Source organism: Coregonus clupeaformis, chromosome 29 (assembly GCF_020615455.1).
Source record: "Coregonus clupeaformis isolate EN_2021a chromosome 29, ASM2061545v1, whole genome shotgun sequence".
NCBI classification, from domain to species: domain Eukaryota; kingdom Metazoa; phylum Chordata; class Actinopteri; order Salmoniformes; family Salmonidae; genus Coregonus; species Coregonus clupeaformis.
Genome location: NC_059220.1, coordinates 1,955,726 through 1,976,983, shown reverse-complemented (window position 1 = coordinate 1,976,983; position 21,258 = coordinate 1,955,726). Strand labels below are relative to the sequence as shown.

Here is a 21,258-nt window from a genome sequence, read left to right as displayed (position 1 = left end):
GGCCCTTAGTGTTAAGAGTTTTTTACGCTGTTAGAATGCGCTTTCATGTCATTATTGTGTCGGGACCTGCCTGCAGTACCTGAAGCCGAGAACACACAGCGTTAACTAGGGATGATCATTTCTCCAAGTGGGGGGGTCCCCTCTATTTTCTAGTGTCAATTTGGGGCCCTCAACCCAAAACATCCAATACAAATCAGATAGAATATGAACACGTCATAAATCATGGCAAAACGTGTAGAATCACCGGAAATTAGATTTACAACTGCAAATGTTTCTCTCTGCCCCGTGGCAAAATATATAGAATTGCAGGTAATTAGCCGTTTTACTAAATTAAACAGTTTTTCCCCACAAACAAAATGATAAGACTAGAATTCATGTAAAACCCAAAGTTTGGGGTATAATATGCAATGTGGCTAAACTTACCCTCTGATAGGCTAGAGGAAATGTTCAATGATCTGAAATTATTTGATCTAGCCTATCGGAGGCTTTCCATTCTTAAGACACGTTAAAAACTTCACAACTTTCCCACGAGAACAGCCAAACACATACAGGGTAAAAAAAACGTGGGAAAAATAACAAAAATACATTTAATGATCATTGGATTTCCAAAACGTAATCCATACTGTAGGTCAAATTCCCTGATTGTATCAAATAATGTATTAAATCTCCTGTACATGTGCCTTGGAGGTTAAGGGCTGGGGGTTGTTTCTGGACAAGGCCCTGTTATCCTTCTCCTGAAAGCGTGGTCCCTCTCCCAGGCCTTTTATATTGTCCAGAGTGTGGACATCAATGTGCTGGCTACATCCTGAAGTCCTAATAGCTATAATCTATCAGGATTAGAATGCTGCATCCACCATGATGAAAACTCAAGCTCAGAACAAAGACCAACAACAACAGAGACCAACAGAATAGAAATGAAGCTGGCTGTAATATTCTGTTACACAACTAATAAAGACTTGCGGTCGCTCATAACAACAGATCAGTCTATTTCCTGTGACCTCACAACCAGTCAGAGAGGAGTCTGTCCACTGTGTGGGGAGTCTGATTAACATTGTATTCCTGTTCTGGTAAATCTTCAGGTCAGTCCATGGCATGGAGTTCAAAGACAACCAGTCTGACAGGAAATCGGTGTGGCTGAAGATGCAACGGGTGGTGTCCAACATCCTCGGGGCAGGTCCACAGGTTGAGGATGGAATCAGACTTCCTGTCACTCTAGTATGGCCAATAGAGGATCTGGGAATAAAATGAGGAGACATATTATGCATTCACAGTGGCAATCAAGTTTCTGGGGGTAAAAAATAAAAAAATAAAATGAGACTCGTGATTAAAATAATGATTTAATTTGTCAACAGAAGTAGGGATTTATGGAATTAATTGTTTTGGTACAAATCCACAATGAGTGAAAAACCTTGTATGGAAAAAGACTCCATGACAACAAGACATTGTTGTTCCAATCCTGACAACAAGGTAATCTCCATGACAACAAGACAATCTCCATGACAACAAGGCAATCTCTATGACAACAAGGTCATCTCTATGACAATTTAATTTAATTTTCATTTTATTTAACCAGGTAAGCCAGTTGAGAACAAGTTCTCATTTACAACTGCGACCTGGCCAAGATAAAGCAAAGCGGTGCGATAAAAACAACAACAACACAGTTACACATGCTCCCTTCAGCAGTACTACTGAGCCACCTGCAGAGGGCGCCATGGAGAGCGGCAGCCTGGACACGGGGACCAGTGAGGAGCCCATGGAGCAGGACTAGGACCTCAGCATCCATCTGACTATTTAGAACATCTGTCCTCAAGTCCAGCTTGAGTGTCACCGGTGAAGGGGACGCGCCAACCTGGTCCCCTAGATACTTTACGCCTTGTCTAAATTTTGGGCACTCCTCAAAATGACCACCTGATGTGGGCATACACATTTTATTTTGAATCAAATATTTTTAAACTGGATTTCCTTTTTTCTACACTATTTCTGAGTTTCATTTTAAGGCTTGTGGTCTCTAGAGGTTTTTGTTTCAGCCTCGATCAGTCTTTGGAGTTGCAGTTTGTTATGTTTGTTGTCTGCGCCTTCCGAGTGGCGCAGTGGTCTAAGGCACTGCATCACAGTGCTAGCTGTGCCACTAGAGATCCTGGTTCGAATCCAGGCTCTGTCGTAGCCGGCCGCGACCGGGAGACCATGGGGCGGCGCACAATTGGTCCAGGGTAGGGGAGGGAATGGCCGGCAGGGATGTAGCGCAGTTGGTAGAGCATGGCGTTTGCAACGGCAGGGTTGTGGGTTTGATTCCCACGGGGGGCCAGAATGAAAAATAAAAAAATTATAATGTATGCACTCACTAACTGTAAGTCACTCTGGATAAGAGCGTCTGCTAAATGACTAAAATGTAAACGTGCTGATAGGACGGGGTGTTCATCTGGCAATTGTTTTCCCTCATCAGTTTAAGCTTTTGGCAGGAAAGGTAAAGCAGGCAGGTTTGTTCCTGTAGCCAGTTCTCTCTGTGGATTATCACCCCAGCCAACCAGAGTCGAGACAAAAGCTATCCCCGCTAATTCACTTCCTCATTATTTATGCCGTCAGTTACTCACTCCAGCAATGAACTAGCTAGAATCATTTCTGTTTCTGACTGAAGCACAAGCCTTGGCATCGGGTGCCGATTACATGGATGAACTAGCTAGAATCATTTCTGTTTCTGACTGAAGCACAAGCCTTGGCATCGGGTGCCGATTACATGAATGAACTAGCTAGAATCATTTCTGTTTCTGACGGAAGCACAAGCCTTGGCATCGGGTGCCGATTACATGGATGAACTAGCTAGAATCATTTCTGACTGAAGCACAAGCCTTGGCATCGGGTGCCGATGACATGGATGTCGATTAAGGCAGCCCCCCCCGTACCTCTCTGAGGGGTGGGGTTAAATGCGGAAGACATTTCAGTTGAATGCAGGTAGCTTAGTGGTTAAGAGCGTTGTGCCAGTAACCGAAAGGTCGCTGGTTCTAATCCCGAGCCGACTAGGTGAAAAATCTGTTGATGTGCCCTTAAGCAAGGCACTTAACCCTAATTGCTCCTGTAAGTCGCTCTGGATAAGAGCGTCTGCTAAATGACAACAATGTAAATGTAAAATGTAGCTTCAGAGATTTTTGCAGTTCGTTCCAGTCATTGGCAGCAGAGAACTGGAAGGAATGGTGGCCAAAGGAGGTGTTGGCTTTGGGGATGACCAGTGAGATATACCTGCTGGAGCGCATACTACGGGTGGGTGTTGCTATGGTGACCAATGAGCTAAGATAAGACAGGGATTTGCCTAGCAGTGATTTATAGATGACCTGGAGCCAGTGGGTTTGGCGACGAATATGTAGTGAGGGCCAGCCAACGAGAGCGTACAGGTCACAATGGTGGGTAGTATATGGGGCTTTGGTGACAAAACGGATGGCACTGTGATAGACTACATCCAATTTGCTGAGTAGAGTGTTGGAAGCTATTTTGTAAATGACATCGCCGACGTCAAGGATTGGTAGGATAGTCAGTTTTACGAGGGCATGTTTAGCAGCATGAGTGAAGGAGGCTTTGTTGCGAAATAGGAAGCCGATTCTAGATTTAACTTTGGATTGGAGATGCTTAATGTGAGTCTGGAAGGAGAGTTTAGGAGTTTGGGCAAGTTGCAGTGGAGGGTGCAGAGCTGTTGGCTGGGGTAGTGGTAGCCAGGTGGAAAGCATGGCCAGCTGTAGCAAAATGCTTGTTGAAATAGTGACAGTGTTTCCTAGCCTCAGTGCAGTGGGCAGTTGGGAGGAGGTGCTCTTATTCTCCATGGACTTTACAGTGTCCCAAAACGTTTTGGAGTTAGTGCTACAGGATGCACATTTCTGTTCGAAAAAGCTAGCCTTTGCTTTCCTAACTGATTGTGTATATTGGTTCCTGACTTCCCTGAAAAGTTGCATATCGCGGGGGCTGTTTAGATGCTAACGCAGTACGCCACAGGATGTTTTTGTGCTGGTCAAGGGCAGTCAAGTCTGGGGTGAACCAGACAAGTGAACGCTAGCCTGGATTTTCACATTTGCGTTGCTCCAAGTCTGCTGAGATGGGTTTGGATGTGTTTGGGGATTGTGATTACTTTCAGGCACCTGGATGAAGACAGAACCATTTAGCCCTACCATATTGTATCCTAAGTTGAGATACACATGGAAAGACAAATAACATGCTCATTGAGCATCGGAAATGTATCTATAAATAAATAAATACAATTATTATATGTTCTGTGTCTGGCTTGGTATATCTGCTAAATCTGTGTAAAAATATAAAATATTTTTTCCCGCCTCTGCCATAGGATCAATTGAAGTCAGTTTCTGAGTCTCTGAAACAACAAGGTACCACAAAGAGAGACTTCATGGGCTACAGTTGGCAGCAGATGGTTTTTCACCCATCTTCTCCCTTACGAGGCCCACATTTGACAACCTACTGTCACAATGAGAAGACCTACCCTCATCATGACTGAGAAGACTCCTCCTCAAGTGTTGCTCTCCTGGAACAAGACAAGACCTCCCCTCATCATGACTGAGAAGACTCCTCCTCAAGTGTTGCTCTCCTGGAACAAGACACTGCTCCTGACATAGATGACGTCCTTGTCCACCACTAGATCTGGAATTAGAGCAATTCTCTATGAGTGCCACTGACGATTTGTATATCAAAAGGAAACATTATTTCAATCCCCACCCTCTGCCCCACAGGAGGCCTTTTGCCTCTTACCAGGCCGTCATTGTAAATAATAATTTGTTCTGAATTGACCTGCCGGGTAAAATATAGGTTACATTTAGAGAATTCCCCAAAAATAAGTGCCTCATCAAAACGTTTTAAGGTAGCTGCTTTTAGCAAGTATTTAGACACTAGCATTGCTAGGAATTAGCTTTCAAAACAACAGAATAGTCCGCCGGAAGCCAGGAGTTAAATAAAAAAGATTTGGAAATTCTGTTTAATTCTACCTTCCATTAGATTTATTTTCTTCTCACATTCCGCCCCTGCATAAGGACCAAGCATACAGACAATCAATCGACAGAGTAAGTTGAAACTGAATTTTATTTAACTTGTGGATTCCGGCGGACTATTCAGGTTTTTTGCAAAATTATTCCCAGCAACGCTAGCGTGTAAATTAAATACTAGCGTTGCTAAAAGAAGCTAGTTTTAAGGTAGACAGTTATATGTAGACGCAGTTATTCTCCCTAGTCGGCCCATGTTGATAGAGGTCTACAGTGAACATGAAAAACCTCCGCCCACAAAATGTCAGGAACTCACCAGCAGAGATGCCACCTCGTCATCATGATGTGAGAAGTTGCGTCCTCAGGTTGTTGCTCTCCTGGAAGGAACAAACCACTGCTCCTGACACACTGTAGATGGCGTCCTTCTCCACCACTAGACGTGAAATGAAAGTGTTTAGTGCCAGTGGAAAAGTCAGGTCCACAAATAAGAATTGGATAACACTGACATCACCAATATGATTATATTCTAAGCCACAAATAGTAAATTATCTGATTCTTCAAAAATAATATTGCCAAGGGATTTTATGTTTTCACTTGGACCATGCTGCTTTAGGGTCTCTGCTGGAAACATATACACATGTATAAGGTTATCAGACCAAGCAATAACAGCTAGTTTACATTCATTTAAGTGTTCAAATGAATGCTATTGGCACCAGTCAGATATGAATTCTTAACATTTTAACATAAACTGCATTGTTCATCCCAGTCACACATTTACCTGCATACCTTTTCATCTCACAGCTGTCAGAGGTACAACTGAGAAGAACAGTAGAAGTGTCCCTTTCCAAAAAAAAATCTAAAAAGCACTTCCACTTCATAGTTGATGGTAGAATAACTCCATGTTCAAAACAGGAAGTATTGGTTACAGTAAAGCAAGTCTTGATGCGCGCGGTCTTTCATAATCTCGCCACAAAAAACAGAAAAGTGAAAAATATATTTTCTAAAAGAAAAACATGCCCCATCATCGTAGGTTCTTTCACCAACACATTCATATTAATTAGAAAATAAAATATTATTCTTTGCCTTCTTATTTCTAACAAAAAAAAGAGATCAGAGGTTCTTCTACAGAGGCTTGTAAAGGTAGTTGAGTTTGGAAAGTCAATTGAAGTGTCCCAATAATCAAGCTGTATTCAGTCTCTTTACAGCAAGACCAGGCATCAAGAGTTAACCAACAGGAGGCCAAGGGGATCTCTAAAATCCACTAGTCAGACTAAAACCTTTATAGAAATAAGTTTACAAAATATATATATTTTGTCCTATTATTTCACTTAATACTAAAAAGACTAGGCTACTAATTGGTACACCATTGCACATTTTGCTACAGTATCCCTAATGAATAAGATGAAGGAGTTGAATCTCTGGTAGGCTTGTTGTGACTGTTCCACGGTGAGTGATTGAGAATGTGAGTATCGACTTCAGGGAGACCGGAAATGAGTCTTCCATTAGGAACCGTTCACATTCCAAGTATGGGTTTTTGGATCAATGTAGCGTTCAGTAATTAGAGGGGTTTGAAACACTTTCTTAACTGTGAAACTATTGTGATATAGGCTAAAGTAAAATAAACTGAGTACACCAAACATTAGGAACACCTTCCTAATACGGAGTTGCACCCCCCACCCCACCCCACCCCCCCCAATAGTCATTCCCAAGTGAGACTCTTCTTCAACATGTCAAAGGTTACAAATGCAACACTGACGGCATATTTTCTAATAGCCCCAAACTCTAGGATGTCTGATCTGTATTCAGGATTTGTTTGAATCTCTTCTCTGAACCAGTCTCGACTAAAAAGCATTTTGAAAAGTTTGGAAAGAATCCACCTCTTTCTGTTTCCATTATCACATATAACAATGTCATTAATCATTTTCCGGCAAATGTGCAACTGGCTTTTCATAGAGAGAGAGAGAAAATCAGACTCTTCCCAGACTCCCTTTTCCTTGGCTTTTCATAGAGAGGGAGATAATCAGACTCTTCCCAGACTTCCTTTTCCCTGGCTTTTCATAGAGAGGGAGAAAATCAGACTCTTCCCAGACTCCCTTTTCCTTGGCTTTTCATAGAGAGAGAGAGATAATCAGACTCTTCCCAGACTCCCTTTTCCTTGGCTTTTCATAGAGAGGGAGATAATCAGACTCTTCCCAGACTCCCTTTTCCTTGGCTTTTCATAGAGAGGGAGATAATCAGACTCTTCCCAGACTTCCTTTTCCCTGGCTTTTCATAGAGAGGGAGAAAATCAGACTCTTCCCAGACTCCCTTTTCCTTGGCTTTTCATAGAGAGAGAGAGATAATCAGACTCTTCCCAGACTCCCTTTTCCTTGGCTTTTCATAGTGTGATGCCACGAGAGGCTACCGCTTCCAGCGGGGTTGCCCAAGTAGTGCAAGGAGTCCAGGTTCAACCAAAACAAGGATTTTTATTAAAGGTCTTCGGCAACTAACGAAATTATAACACAATTCTCTTCTTCCCCGAGCCCACCCTCCAGACCGTGTCTCTTCCCTTCCAAAACAACTCCAGCCTATCAGCCCCTGATTGGTTTCAGCTGCGTGGGAAGATTGGCCACAGAGGGTTGGAGTTCCCGACCATACCAGCAGATGGAGCCATAGCTGTCTGGGTTTGCAGCCACCTCAGGGGGATGTAACGTCCCTCCAGGACACAGCCTCTCGTGACATCACACTCCCCCTCCTCGGGACCGACGTCCTCGTCGGGGTAAAGGCAGTGAAGAAGGCATCACGCCGGGAGAGGGCGTCCGCATTTCCGTGGTGCTTGCCAGCCCTGTGGACAACCGAAAAGTTAAACGGTTGCAAGCTCAAAAACCATCTGGTTACTCTACTGTTTGATTCCTTGTTCTTGGCCATCCACTGCAGAGGGGCGTGATCAGATACCACCATGAAACGTCGGCCCAGGAGATAGAACCGAAGGGACTCCAGGGCCCAGACTACAGCCAGACATTCCTTCTCCACCGTTGAATAGTTCTTCTCTCTTGGAAGTAACTTCCTGCTTAGGTAGAGAATGGGATGTTCTTCCCGTCATGTGCCTGGGTGAGGACAGCACCCAGACCCACCTCCGAAGCATCCGCTTGGACCATGAATTCCTTCTTGAAGTCTGGTGCCACCAGGATCGGACTGGAGCAGAGTGCTCGCTTCAGGTTGCGGAAAGCCGCCTCCGCCGCAGGGTTCCACTTCACCATTCGTGAGTGGCGTTTGGTCGTCAGCTCCGTCAATGGTGCCGCTATGGTAGCAAAATCTGCAATAAAGCGTCTATAGTAGCCAGCGAGGCCCAAAAATGACCTTACTTGCTTCTTGTTGATGGGCTGCGGCCAGTCCTGTATGGCCCGCAGTTTGGCTTCCTGTGGTTTGACCAACCCCCGCCCAATGGTGTACCCCAGGTAGTTTGTCTCACTGAAGGCCACCTTGCACTTCTTCGGGTTTGCCGTGAGCCCTGCTTCCCTGAGCGAATCCAGCACCGCTTGTACCCGGGGTAGGTGGCTGGCCCAATCCTGACTTTGTATAACCACATCATCCAAATAAGCCGCTGCGTGCCTCTTGTGGGGCGCAAGGACTCGATCCATCAGGCGTTGGAACGTGGCAGGTGCCCCGTGGAGACCAAACGGAAGTCGGGTATACTGGTAGAGCCCCTCCGGGGGTGGCAAAGGCTGTCTTCTCCTTAGACGCCGGGGTCAAGGGCACCTGCCAGTAGCCTTTTGTGAGATCAAGAGTGGTTATGAAACGAGCATGCCCCAAAGGAGTCTATTAAATCATCGACACGAGGCATTGGGTATGCATCAAATTCAGACACTTCATTCAACTTTCGATAGTCATTACAAAATCGTACTGAACCGTCTGGCTTGGGAACTAGTACTATGGGACTTGCCCAGGCACTGTGGGACTCTTCGATTACTCCCAACTCCCGCATCTTCCTTACCTCCTTCTGTATAACCACTTTACGAGCCTCTGGCACGCGGTACGGGCGCTGGTTTACCGTTCGGCCAGGCATGGTGCGGATCTCATGTTGGACCACCTCTGTGTGACCGGGAAGGGAGGAGAAGACATCCTGGTTCTGCTCCACGAGTTCCAGGGCCATCTGTCGTTGATGTGGGGACAGATTTGGACCCAGCTGAACCTCTTCTCGCGCCGGTTCCTGGGTCTCTGTGGGGGGTAGAGAGCTAAACAGCGCCTCTCTGGCGTGCCACTTCTTTAAAAGGTTAACATGATAAATCTGCTCAGTTTTCCTCTTATCTGGTTGCCTCACCTTGTAGTTTACTTCTCCCATGCGTTCAATGACCTCATATGGTCCTTGCCAGGTTGCCAGGAATTTGCACTCAACGGTTGGCACCAGGACCAGCACTCTGTCCCCGGCTTAAACTCCCTGGGCTGAGCAGATCTGTTGTAGGAGGCTTGCTGTTGCCGCTGACTGGCCTCCATGTGTTCCCGCATCATGGGATAGATGGCCTTCATTCTCTCCCTCATAGCCCCTACATGGTCGATCAGTGTCCGCTGTTGGCATGGCTGCTCCTCCCAGGCCTCCTTGGCGATGTCGAGCAGTCCTCTGGGTCTGTAGGAAAGCAAGAGCTCAAAGGGTGAAAAACCCAGTAGAAGACTGAGGTACCTCTCTCACCGCAAACAATATGTATGGTAACAGCTGATCCCAGTTGCGCCCATCTTCCCCCTACCGCTTTCCGCAGCATGGATTTTAGTGTTTTGTTAAAACGTTCGACTAGGCCATCTGTCTGGGGGTGGTAGACCGAGGTTCTCAGCTGTTTGATTTTCAGTAAAGCACAGAGTTCTTTCATCACCCTGGACATGAATGGAGTCCCTTGGTCCGTCAATATCTCTTTTGGGATTCCCAGACTAGTTGAGAGACGGAACAGCTCCTTGGCGATTTGTCTGGATGTAGCCTTCCTCAGCGGAATGGCCTCCGGGTACCGGGACGCATAGTCCAGAATGACCAGAATGTATTGATGTCCCCTGGCACTTTTCGGTAAGGGCCCGACTATGTCTAATCCAATCCTCTCAAAAGGAGTTTCGATAATGGGCAAGGGAATGAGCGGGTTTCTATATGTGGGCTTTGGCGCAACCTGCTGACACTCAGGGCAACTACGGCAGTAGTTCTCTATCTCTTTGTGTACTCCTGGCCAAAAGAAACGTTGCATGATTCTTTCCTTAGTCTTCTCTACCCCCAAGTGGGCCCCTAGCGGGTGTGTGTGGGCTAGGTTGAGTACTGTGGCCCGATAGGGCTGTGGCACGAGGAGCTGTTCATGCACTTCCTCATTTTTCTTGACTATCTGATATACTAACCCCCGGTTTACTGCGAAATGGGGGTAAGTAGGGGTTGTCTTATCACCTAACACTACACCTTCTAATACCTGCACATTTCTTAAGGCATTTGCAAGAGTAGGATCTTGTAATTGAGCCGTACCATACTGGCCTGTGAGAGGTGGAAGCTCTTGGGTGCCTGGGACGTCTTCTTCACTGGAGAACGGAGCACTTTCCTGGGCTGCGTTCTCTTCTCCCGTATCCGGACCAGTCTCGGTGTCGGTCTGGGCACCTGCCATCCCTATCAGAGCCCGGGCGGGAGTGAGTAACTCGGAGGATTGCACCGGAGCCTTCCCAGGATGAGTCTTGCCTCTCCGTTTCCGAGGTACTCGGGTTATCCTCTCCTGAGACTCTCTCCAGAGTGGGTAAAAGGCTGGGCAGTCTCGTCCAATTAGGACAGGGACGGGGAGGGAATCAACCACCCCGCCGTCGTGTGTATGGTTCCCCGTGTGCTGGTCATTGTAAGTTCAGTAATGGGGTATTCTCTGGTGTCCCCATGGACACAGGAAACTGGGAGGACTTTCCCCGGGGTCAGACACGTTGGGCCCACCAAATCCTTACGCACCAGGGGTGGCCCGGCTACCAGAATCCAGTAAGGCCTCCACATCATGGTGATTCACAGTTACCGGGCAGGTGGGGGGTCGATCTGGGCCGCCATCTACGACTCCCAAGAGCGAGGCAAAACGGTGTGTGGGTGCTGAGCTGGCGGACTCCGCAGTGGGCATAGGTTCATCGGCTGGTTTCCCACACTGCCAGGAGATATGTCCCATCTCCCCACACCGGTAACACTGTCGAGTTTCCCCCTCCTGGTGTACTCTTCTTGGACCCGCCTGGTTTCTGGCTCCCCCTGGAGCCGGGATAAGTCCTGACGTGGCTGGGTTCGAGACCTTGGGGGTCCTTTGGACGGGTTCTTCCCATTTGTGGTGGGGCCGCACTCCTGGGGTCTTTTCGGAAGCATTCAGCATCTCCGCTGTGGCCTGGTACTTTTCCACAGCTTCCACGGTCAGATCAGCCGTGGTCAAGGCCTGTTGACTGATGACCCGTTTTGCCTCATAAGGCAGGGCGCGTGAGGTAACGATCCACCACAACGGCCTCCACCACCGCCGCTGCTGTATTCCTCTGCGGATCCAGCCATTTCCTTGCGATTCGGACAAGTTCATGCATCTGCGCCCGAGGAGGTTGGTCTGGTTGGAAGGTCCAACTGTGAAAGCGCTGGGCCATACCAAACTTTGTGAGTCCATATCTGCTGAGGATCTCAGACTTCAGGGCATCATAGTCAGTAACCTGGTCAGGGCCCAGGTCCCGGACAGCATTCAGCGATTCCCCGGTTAGAAAGGGGGCTAACAGACCAACCCACTGTTGCTTGGGCCAGGCTTCCCTAGTGGCCGTGGCCTCAAATGCATGCAGGTATGCCTCAATGTCATCGGTAGCTCCCATCTTAGATATAAAGTCACTTGCCTTTATTGGGCGGGTATTTTGGACCACCCTCTGTCTCTGCAACTGCAATTCCTCTGCCTTCAGAAGGTTGGCTTTCTTTTGCTCCTCCAAGAGAGCCACGTTTACTTGCATCTGGGCTTGCTGGCCAGCAACAAGGGCTTTCAATATGTCCTCCATTTCAGTCGGCGGGGAGCCTACGGCCAACTTGGAAAACTGGGTGATCAAACCTTCGGTATCCTCCTCTGACATGCACTATTAACGCTTGAGGATGCCTGTATTCTCCACCATCTGTGATGCCACGAGAGGCTACCGCTTCCAGCGGGGTTGCCCAAGTAGTGCAAGGAGTCCAGGTTCAACCAAAACAAGGATTTTTATTAAAGGTCTTCGGCAACTAACGAAATTATAACACAATTCTCTTCTTCCCCGAGCCCACCCTCCAGACCGTGTCTCTTCCCTTCCAAAACAACTCCAGCCTATCAGCCCCTGATTGGTTTCAGCTGCGTGGGAAGATTGGCCACAGAGGGTTGGAGTTCCCGACCATACCAGCAGATGGAGCCATAGCTGTCTGGGTTTGCAGCCACCTCAGGGGGATGTAACGTCCCTCCAGGACACAGCCTCTCGTGACATCACAATAGAGAGAGAGAGATAATCAGACTCTTCCCAGACTCCCTTTTCCTTGGCTTTTCATAGAGAGAGAGATAATCAGACTCTTCCCAGACTTCCTTTTCCCTGGCTTTTCATAGAGAGGGAGATAATCAGACTCTTCCCAGACTCCCTTTTCCTTGGCTTTTCATAGAGAGGGAGATAATCAGACTCTTCCCAGACTCCCTTTTCCTTGGCTTTTCATAGAGAGGGAGATAATCAGACTCTTCCCAGACTCCCTTTTCCTTGGCTTTTCATAGAGAGGGAGATAATCAGACTCTTCCCAGACTCCCTTTTCCTTGGCTTTTCATAGAGAGAGAGAGATAATCAGACTCTTCCCAGACTCCCTTTTCCTTGGCTTTTCATAGAGAGGGAGATAATCAGACTCTTCCCAGACTCCCTTTTCCCTGGCTTTTCATAGAGAGGGAGATAATCAGACTCTTCCCAGACTCCTTTTCCTTGTCAGCAGGTAGATTTTTCCTTCCATTCTATTTCCTGGTCGAGAGGAGATTAAGTCAAATCATTTCACACCTGTTGTATTTGTCACGAGCCAAATACAACAGGTGTGAAATGCTTACTTACAAGCCCTTAACCAACAATGCAGACATTTTTTAAAAGTACGAAAATATTTCCAATTTATATAACTTAAGTAAGATAAAAAGTAATATAATAAAATACCAATGCCGAGGGGGTACAGGTGCAGAGTCAATGTGTGGGGGTACAGGTAGAGTCAATGTGTGGGGGTACAGGTACAGAGTCAATGTGTGGGGGTACAGGTAGAGTCAATGTGTGGGGGTACAGGTGCAGAGTCAATGTGTGGGGGTACAGGTAGAGTCAATGTGTGGGGGTACAGGTACAGAGTCAATGTGTGGGGGTACAGGTAGAGTCAATGTGTGGGGGTACAGGTACAGAGTCAATGTGTGGGGGTACAGGTAGAGTCAATGTGTGGGGGTACAGGTGCAGAGTCAATGTGTGGGGGTACAGGTAGAGTCAATGTGTGGGGGTACAGGTGCAGAGTCAATGTGTGGGGGTACAGGTAGAGTCAATGTGTGGGGGTACAGGTACAGAGTCAATGTGTGGGGGTACAGGTAGAGTCAATGTGTGGGGGTACAGGTACAGAGTCAATGTGTGGGGGTACAGGTACAGAGTCAATGTGTGGGGGTACAGGTAGAGTCAATGTGTGGGGGTACAGGTACAGAGTCAATGTGTGGGGGTACAGGTAGAGTCAATGTGTGGGGGTACAGGTAGAGTCAATGTGTGGGGGTACAGGTACAGAGTCAATGTGTGGGGGTACAGGTGCAGAGTCAATGTGTGGGGGTACAGGTGCAGAGTCAATGTGTGGGGGTACAGGTACAGAGTCAATGTGTGGGGGTACAGGTGCAGAGTCAATGTGTGGGGGTACAGGTACAGAGTCAATGTGTGGGGGGTACAGGTAGAGTCAATGTGTGGGGGGTACAGGTGCAGAGTCAATGTGTGGGGGTACAGGTAGAGTCAATGTGTGGGGGTACAGGTGCAGAGTCAATGTGTGGGGGGTACAGGTAGAGTCAATGTGTGGGGGTACAGGTAGAGTCAATGTGTGGGGGTACAGGTAGAGTCTATGTGTGGGGGTACAGGTAGAGTCAATGTGTGGGGGTACAGGTAGAGTCAATGTGTGGGGGTACAGGTAGAGTCAATGTGTGGGGGTACAGGTGCAGAGTCAATGTGTGGGGGTACAGGTAGAGTCAATGTGTGGGGGGTACAGGTGCAGAGTCAATGTGTGGGGGTACAGGTACAGAGTCAATGTGTGGGGGTACAGGTAGAGTCAATGTGTGGGGGTACAGGTAGAGTCAATGTGTGGGGGGTACAGGTAGAGTCAATGTGTGGGGGTACAGGTAGAGTCAATGTGTGGGGGTACAGGTAGAGTCAATGTGTGGGGGTACAGGTACAGAGTCAATGTGTGGGGGTACAGGTAGAGTCAATGTGTGGGGGTACAGGTAGAGTCAATGTGTGGGGGTACAGGTACAGAGTCAATGTGTGGGGGTACAGGTGCAGAGTCAATGTGTGGGGGTACAGGTGCAGAGTCAATGTGTGGGGGTACAGGTACAGAGTCAATGTGTGGGGGTACAGGTAGAGTCAATGTGTGGGGGTACAGGTAGAGTCAATGTGTGGGGGTACAGGTAGAGTCAATGTGTGGGGGTACAGGTAGAGTCAATGTGTGGGGGTACAGGTTAATTGAGGTAATTGACTAATTGAGGTAATATGTACATGTAGGTAGGGATAAAGTGACTATGCATAGATAATAAAACAGCGAGTAGCAGCAGCGTAAAAAAAGGGGGTCAATACAAATAGTCTGGGTGGCCATTTGATTAACTGTTTAACGGCTTGGGGGTAAAAGCTGTTAAGGAGCCTTTTGGACCTAGACTTGGCGCTCCGGTACCGCTTGCCGATTGTCTTCTTGGCTAAAAACACGTCAACTTCTTTCTTCTTCTTCCTCATTAAATATAAATCTAATTTTTTCTGTGACTCCTTTCAGTCTTTGGTATTTTGGCTCAAGTGAAGCTGTAGTGACTTTCTGGTTACATCTGTGAAGTTGGGTTGTTTCGACTTTCAAAAATAACCCCTTTCTGCAGTCGATTGTGGTGACTGGGAGGCTGAATACATTTTCTGTCCTAATATTAGTGGGTGTTGATCCATGCCATGATCCATCTTTGATGAAGAGCTCTTGGTGCTGACGGTTTCTTGGTTCTTCACAGAAATAAACCCCTTTGACCTCAGAGTGAAGGTCAGGCTCCTCCTTTTTATGCAGATATCAGCAGGTCCATTATCCTGGGCAAGCATTGCTGCTTCATCAGTGGAGATTGTTTCAACCGTCTCCATAGCGAGTGTCTTTACCTCGATGAGGATAAACCAGTTTTACATCTTGTTCCATACATTTTTCGGGAAAATAATCTGAAAGCACTGTTTTTCTTTGCTTTGGTTTGCATCACACTAGGTATTATGAACAATTCTTTAGAGATTTTGCCCTTTTCTGAGAGTTCAGCTTTGTGTTTCTGAACCATTCTTCGCACTTTAAGATGAATACATAATTGAAATTGATTACGTCTCTGATTTTGCAAACTAAGATCGAAATTGTATTCTAGAATATCATAGAGAATATACCCCCATCCTTTTGCTTTTACGGGATAGGATTTTACCTTAGCATATTTATACACCTCAAATATTACACCGTTTGTCAGTAACTGAAATTCCAGTTTCTTTTTAGAAGGTTTGGATGCAACACCAAGGTCCAGACCTATTTCCTCACAGAGTGGGTAGCACACTTTCAGCACTTTTTGGGTGTTAGACGTCACATTTGATTGGTCCAAGTTGGTAACAACAATTTGCTTTGTTTCATCAGTACAAAGTGCAAGGTCAGTCTCATCAGAGATGCTCTCCATCTTGACACAATGAGGTTCTACTGGTCTGACTTCAAAACGCACTCCCTCTGTCTCCCTCACTATGCACATGTCCATTTCATTTTTCTTCCTCATTAAATCCAATCTCCTCCTTTTCGATACTTCTTTCATTTGGTATTTCGGCTCAAGTGATGTTGTAGTTACCTGGTTACTGGACATCTCTGCAGGGTTCTTGCGTTTGCGTGACTTCTTCAAGAAAAAGTATTCCTTTTCAAATTCACATCTCAGTCGGTAGTCATGATATTTTAAACCTGCCTTGTGCTGCAAAACTGCTCTTAACCTTCCCATAATATCTTCAGCCAGCTCAGTTTTCCCACTTTGTAAATCCAGATCAAAATTATGCTCGAGAACATCACAGACCATCTGCTTCCAATTTCCACACACTTTTGAGGCAAAATCAGCCAATTCAAACATCACGTCTCTGGTCAATAGATGCAAGTCAAGTTTCTCATTTTTCCCAAATTTTGATTTCACATCAAGGTCAAGTCCTTTTTCCTTACAGATTGGGTAGAGTTCCCTCAATGCTTCTTCTACTGTGGGCATCATTAAGGATTGGTCCACTGTCATGTCTGTCTGAATGGTGAAGGTCTCCGTCCGGACATGATGGATGATGTCCAGATCTGGCTCATCCCTCGTGCAGATATCATTAGGTTCATTTTCAGGATCAAAGATTGCTGTCTCATCAGCACATCGTGTTACATCTGTCTCATCAGCACATCCTGTTACATCTGTCTCATCAGCACATCCTGTTACATCTGTCTCATCAGCACATCCTGTTACATCTGTCTCATCAGCACATCCTGTTACATCTGTCTTATCAGCACATCCTGTTACATCGGTCTCATCAGCACATCCTGTTACATCTGTCTCATCAGCACATCCTGTTACATCTGTCTCATCAGCACATCCTGTTACATCTGTCTCATCAGCACATCCTGTTACATCTGTCTCATCAGCACATCCTGTTACATCTGTCTCATCAGCACATCCTGTTACATCTGTCTCATCAGCACATCCTGTTACATCTGTCTCATCAGCACATCCTGTTACATCTGTCTCATCAGCACATCCTGTTACATCTGTCTCATCAGCACATCCTGTTACATCTGTCTCATCAGCACATCCTGTTACATGTGTCTCAGTAGAGAAGCGCTCAGTCGTCACACGCAGAGGAGCTATCAGGTCCCCAACAGGGTCCTCCTTTATGCAGATGTCAAAAGGTGTAGGATTTCCTGACACGCTGTTATGCAAATTGGACCTTGCAAATCGAGATTTTCCCCATGCTTTCATTGTCTTTGGATCAGGAAGTTCAAACACTTCTGTTAACCACTCAGGGTTTCTCCTCTTAGAATGCATCTTCAGCATGTCTTTTAATTTCCACATAGTGCGGCTTGAAAATAAATATCGTACATCATTTTGTACACCAAGACCAAAGTTGTATTCTAGAATTTCACAGATAACATGCTTGTTAGATCTATTAATATTTTTAGCATATTCGGACACCTCGACCATAACACCAATTGTCAGTAAATGCAAATCAAGTTTCTGTTTCGGTCCAGATCCAACATTGAAATCTACACCTATTTCCTTGCACTTGGCGTATGGATCTTTCCAACATTTCCCAAACTTTTTAAGGTTAGGTCTTGAGTAACAGCCACGACACTGCCGTATATATTTATCCTCTACCGTTTGTTGGCATTGTAGTCTTCGTCTTAAATCGGCATTGTAGTCTTCTTCTTCTTCATCCGAGGGAAAGTTCAATGGCTCACAATATTCTGGAAGAATAGGTCTAGTATATACAGCTAAATTACAGCCGCTTTCTGTAGCAGGTGAGGTTAGCACAGAAGGAATGGCAGTACTATGGCTTGGGATAGTAACATTGTCTACAGGCAATTCATTATTGGTCTGGGTCTGTGTTTGGCTTAGGCTAAACCCCTGTGAAGTTGGGTTGATTTGAGCTTCAAAAAAACCACTGAGGGTGGATACATTTGCCATTGAAATATCACTGGACGGTGCTTCGTGCCATGACTCCTCTCTGATCAAAAGCCTTTCAGATGTGCTGATTGTATCTTGGTCTTCACAGAAATAAACCATTTTGACAGCCCTGTTCTCCCCATCACGTGCTCCGGTCTTTTCAGGAAAAATACGTAAAATCTGCCCATGACTTGTTGTTTGGGGATTTATTGTAGGTACATGTGAATGCTCTTTCAGTAAACCCACATGGGAACCTGTTTCTGTGTTTCCTGACAATGGAGAACTTGGGTAATCTATCCAGGCATTAATCGAATCAGACCAAATGATTGTTTGGGATGTCTCCCTCTCATCTTCCTCTAGCTTAACGTCAACGTCCATTTCGCACCAATGAATACATGGACCATAAAACTGACGTGAGCAAGCTAACTTGATAACTGCCTACCGCTAGCTACATAACTAGCTATTATCATTTGCCCTATATAAGTTAGTTAGCTAAGTGGCTGCAAACGCCTAAATCGTATATGGAGATGCTGCTAACGTTTGCTATCTAGCTAGTTACCTTTTCTTGTGTTTTTTCGCTAGCTAGCAAGCTAGGTTAGGCTAATGCGGTTTGCAGCTGCGTTAGCTAGCTACTTGTCCCTAACCTGATAGGCTAGCTAACGCTTTACCTTTACTGGTGGTAGACTACTGCAAATCCCTTGGCCTCCATTATGTTTAAATTAAATTCGAGACAAAAAAAGACTTCCCAGCTCTTTTGAGAAATATTTCTCTAAACTTCGTCTGCTAGCTAGTAAGTTTCTAAACCCAGAGGCGCGACATCCGGGAACTCTTTCAAAACAGACCAGGCCGGGGTTTGGGTTTGAGAAGTGAAAAAATATTTCATAGTTGTTAATTTTCTCGAAATCTAAAGGCACAACCTAGATTCAAGCCAATGTCTTCAGTCGTTTAATTTCTTACTGCTCCAACCTCGTGAGTCACAAACTGACACTTTTTCATTTTCATCAAAAACTACTTTATAATATATAGCCACCGTTGCCATGACATCGCCTACAAGTGTGATCGGGAATTTCTATTGGAGAAGCAGCTTTAGCCTTCATACTGTACTATCTTTGGTTTAGTTTATACCTCCCTTGTCTTGGATGTTCCTCTGTCAGTAACTAAAATAGTTGTTTACTAAATTATTTAACTTCATATCACAAATTATTTAACTTCATACCACCTTCGCAGTGGAGAAGGCGGAAAGCTTCAAGTTCATTTGGTGTACACATCACTGACACATTGAAATGGTCCACCCAGACAGACAGTGTGTTGAAGAAGGTGCAACAGCGCCTCTTCAACCTCAGGAGGCTGAAGAAATTTGGTTTGGCCCTTAAAACCCTCAAAAACCTTTACAGATGCACAATTGAGAACATCCTGTCGGGCTGTATCAACGCCTGGTACGGCAACTGCACTGCCCGCAACCGCAGGGCTCTCCAGAGGGTGGTGCTGTCTGCCCAACAGCAATGCGTCACCGGGGTTAAACTACCAGCCCTCCAGGACACCTACAGCACCTGATGTCACAGGAAGGCCAAAAAGATCATCAAGGACAACAACCACCGCTATCATCCAGAAGGCGAGTTCAGTACAGGTGCATCAAAGCTGGGACCGAGAGACTGAAAAACAGCTTCTATCTCAAGACCATCAGACTGTTAAATAGCCATCACTAGCACATTAGCGGCTGCTGCCTATATACATAGATTAGAAATCACTGGTCACTTTAATAAATTGAACACTATTGACTTGAATAATGTTTACATATCTTGCATTACTCATCTCATATGTATATACTATATTCTATACTATTCTACTGTATCTTAGTCTAGTTTACATACACTCAATTCATATTTGGTAGCATTGCCTTTAAATTATTTAACTTGGGTCAAACAGTTCGGGTAGCCTTCCACAAGCTTCCCACAATAAGGTGAATTTTGGCCCATTCCTCCTGACAGAGCTGGTGTAACTGAGTCAGGTTTGTAGGCCTCCTTGTTCGCACACACGTTTTCAGTTCTGCCCACACATTTTCTATAGGATTGAGGTCAGGGCTTTGTGATGGCCACTCCAATACTTTGACTTTGTTGTCCTTAAGCCATTTTGCCACAACTTTGGAAGTATGCTTGGGGTCATTGTCCATTTGGAAGACCCATTTGCGACCAAGCTTTAACTTCCTGACTGATGTCTTGAGCTGTTGCTTCAATATATCCACATAATTTTCCTTCCTCGTGATGCCATCTATTTTGTGAAGTGCACCAGTCCCTCCTGCAGCAAGCACCCCCACAGCATGATGCTGCCACCCCCGTGCTTCACAGTTGGGATGGTGTTATTCGGCTTGCAAGCATCCCCCTTTTTCCTCCAAACATAATGATGGTCATTATGGCCAAACAGTTCTATTTTTGTTTCATCAGACCAGAGGACATTTCTACAAAAAGTACTATCTTTGTCCCCATCTGCAGTTGCAAACCATAGTCTGGCTTTTTTATGGCGGTTTTGAAGCAGTGGCTTCTTCCTTGCTGAGCGGCCTTTCAGGTTATGTCGATATAGGACTTGTTTTACTGTGGATATAGATACTTTTGTACCTGTTTCCTCCAGCATCTTCACAAGGTCCTTTGCTGTTGTTCTGGGATTGATTTGCACTTTTCTCACCAAAGTACATTCATCTCTAGGAGACAGAACGTGTCTCCTTCCTGAGCGGTATGATGGCTGCGTGGTCCCATGGTGTTTATACTTGCGTACTATTGTTTGTACAGATGAACGTGGTACCTTCAGGCGTTTGGAAACTGCTCCCAAGGATGAACTAGACTTGTGGTCTACAAAAAAAATGTCTGAGGTCTTGGCTGATTTCTTTTGATTTTCCCATGATGTCAAGCAAAGAGGCACTGAGTTTGAAGGTAGGCCTTGAAATACATCCACAGGTACACCTCCAATTGACTCAAATTATGTCAATTAGCCTATCAGAAGCTTCTAAAGCCATGACATCATTTTCTGGAATTTTCCAAGCTGTTTAAAGGCACAGTCAACTTAGTGTATGTAAACTTCTGACCCACTGGAATTGTGATACAGTGAATTATAAGTGAAATAATCTGTCTGTAAACAATAGGCCCTTTTCACGATGACGTCATCTAACTTCCGCCTTTCCGCGTAGCAGGTTAACTTCACTTCCGTTCGCCCGTAACCTGAGACTTCTCTTCTGAGGTACGTTTAAGTTAAATTAGTAAAGTTAAGAGTAATAATGTTTACGTATATGCAATGGTTTGTAACTTGCTAACGTTATTGTTAATTCATAATTGTTCACTGCCTTAGTTACTTAAAAGTGGGCTAACGTTAGCTAACAACAACTTAGTACCAGATACCGATAACGTTAAAGGTAGCGTTACATTGCTGCCTGGCTGTAATGTAACAAG

General features: G+C 45.7%; 1 long non-coding RNA gene across 2 annotated transcripts; it reads right to left on the bottom strand.

Annotated features, from left to right (window-relative positions):
- Positions 1-568: 568 nt before the first annotated feature.
- On the bottom strand, positions 569-6,622 carry LOC121544545. Of its 2 annotated transcripts, none has more exons than XR_005996127.2 (4): positions 5,749-6,622; positions 5,287-5,403; positions 4,478-4,635; positions 569-1,233 (listed from the first exon to the last, which is right to left on the bottom strand). It is a non-coding gene; the product is annotated as an uncharacterized LOC121544545 (long non-coding RNA). The 2 variants fall into 2 exon arrangements; XR_005996128.2 differs by having other exon boundaries at positions 5,757-6,622.
- Between the last annotated feature and the right edge of the window lie 14,636 nt (positions 6,623-21,258).